This window comes from Eptatretus burgeri, chromosome 3 (assembly GCF_056783735.1).
Source record: "Eptatretus burgeri isolate ZD-2024b chromosome 3, Ebu_testis_v1, whole genome shotgun sequence".
Taxonomy (NCBI): Eukaryota; Metazoa; Chordata; class Myxini; order Myxiniformes; family Myxinidae; genus Eptatretus; species Eptatretus burgeri.
The window spans coordinates 99,125,917-99,128,416 of record NC_140963.1 but is presented as its reverse complement, the minus strand read 5'-3'; positions in this window follow the sequence as shown (position 1 = coordinate 99,128,416).

Here is a 2,500-nt window from a genome sequence, read left to right as displayed (position 1 = left end):
GGCTGTGGAAATTTGCAATACATCATAAAGGGTCCTCAGGTGAGATATATCGATAATTCCATGTGTAGTTCGCCCACACCTATTGTTTTGAGGGAATATTTGTGATTCATCCGGGCTGCGACGCTTTGAGTTAGCCATTTTTCTTTCTCTATCGTTATTTTGGACCATTAAGCCGCCAACAACTCAAACACCACCACCTTCGCCTCTTTACTTCCACAACTCCATCCCGCAAACATCGCTTCACCTCCTTTCCCAAACGACGCCCACCAACCGCCAAACCACCACAGCAAACCCCCACCACCTTCGCCTTTCTCCTTCCACAACCATCGACCCCACCACCAGTCAACACCGAACGTCGTACTGTCCGAAGCCGTTCGGTGATTGCTGCCGAACGCAGCAAGCCGCGAGTGCAATAGATTCCTTCCGGGAGAGAAATTCGGATCAGGGGAGGTTCACGCCCCTTTTCCTCCGTCCAATGGGCGAGCGTCGGGCGGTGTGGCCCCGCCTCCAAGTGCGATGAATGTGGATTCCTTACGGGAGAGAAATTCGGATCAGGGGAGGTTCACGCCCCTTTTCCTCCGTCCAATGGGCGAGCGTCGGGCGGTGTGGCTCCGCCTCCAAACGCGATGGATGTGAATTCCTCTCAGGAAGGAATTCGGATCAAAAGAGGCTCACGCCCCTTTTTCCCACACCAATGGCTGAACAGAGGGTGTTTTTAAAATCCTCATTTTTCATCCGATTGACTTGAAATTTGAAGAGAATTTGCATATCAGGTCGCTGAATTCAACCACCAATTATTATTGAGGTCATATTTGTTTTATGGATTTTGTATCGTGCACTGCATGACATCTTCTTCTTGTTTGTCTGTTTGGTTGTATGTGTGCAGGATATCTCAAAAAAGTTGTAGACGGATCCAGATGAAATTTTGTGGACAGGTTGGGTGTGCGACAAGGACAACTGATTAGATTTTGGTGAAGAAAAGGATCCGGCTAAGAGAATTTTTGAAGTGATTCTTCACCATTGGGAGATGGGGCCAAAAGTGAAATATAGCACCATAACTCAAAAAGTTGTGGACGTATTCGGACGAAACTTGGTGGAAACATTGGATGTTTGACAAGAAAGAATTTATTCAATCTTCCTGAAGATCCGGATGCGGCTACAATAATTTTTTGAGTGATTCTTCACCATTGAGAGATGGGGCCAAAAGCAAAATATAGCACGATATCTCAAAAAGTTGTGGAGAGGTTCAGACGAAACTTGGTGGAAACGTTGGGTGTTTAACAAGAAAGAAATGATTCAATTTTGGTGAAGATCTGAATCCAGATCGGGATCTGATAATTGTTTTTTTGTGATTCTTCACAAATTTGGAAATACTAATGCCACTGTAACATATCGCTCTCATTCGGTGGAATTGAGTAAGTTGAAAAAATGCAAGATTTAAAGGAAAAATGGGGATTGTCATATCTGAGCTAATGACTGGTGTTTCCTTAATGGTGAGGGTGGTGGGCTTTTGATCCTAGGGTCCCGAGTTCAAATCCTGCTCAGCTGTTGAATTAATACCAGGTGGGGTTAACTCGGCCTGTCATCCTTCTGAGGTCAGCAAAATGAGTGCCAGCATGATGGTATTCTGTCGGGGTGGCGACCCCTCCAGGATTGTGCTCAATAGCAAAGGAGACTGCTGAGGTAGCACGAACGCTCTGCACAGAGTCTGTTCCCAATGGATGGATGGATGGATGGATGGATGGATATATGAGCTGCTCGACACAGTCAGTACTCCTCACTCAAAGAAATGTAACACATCCCTGCTAAACTGTGTATTTGTTTGCCTTTGTTCTGTCGTGACCTGCTTTGCAAGACTGAGCATGCGCAAACCTTTCCTGGCCCAATATCACGTGACTACATCAAAGCCAGTTCTGGTTGGTTATAAGATGTAGACTTGAGGACGAAAAGGAAGAGGTCTTGGGGAGAGCGAACTGTTAAGTAGTGATTGGTGAGCCTGGAATTTTGGAATCGATTTGATTCCAAGTGCTTTTTTCCAGTATACGATGGAATCGACTACTTTTTTCCTTTTCTCTTTTGAGGGTTTGGGTGGGGGTGGGAATTATTACATATGACTGATGCTGAGAAGGGATGGTGGAGGGTTATGAGTGTTTTCATTTGGAATCATCACTATTTTTCAGAAAACAATGATTCAAAAAATAAAATAATGAAATGACCTGGATGTATCAGTGGTTTAACTTAAAAAGAAAACAAATCTCCCCAACTTATCTCAGGATTTTCAAGGTGCAACTCACTTTGTTTACCAACAAGGAAAACATTAAGACCAAGGAGCTTTCCAAAGAAGTCAGACATAAAGTGGTGGTTTTGCATTGTTCAAGAGGGGGTTAAAAGAAGATTTCAGTCACTCATTATCCCTTTGAGTACGGTGAAATCCATCATTAAGAAGTGAAAGACGTATCACACTTCCCAGACTCTACCCACATCAGGTCACCCATCCAAA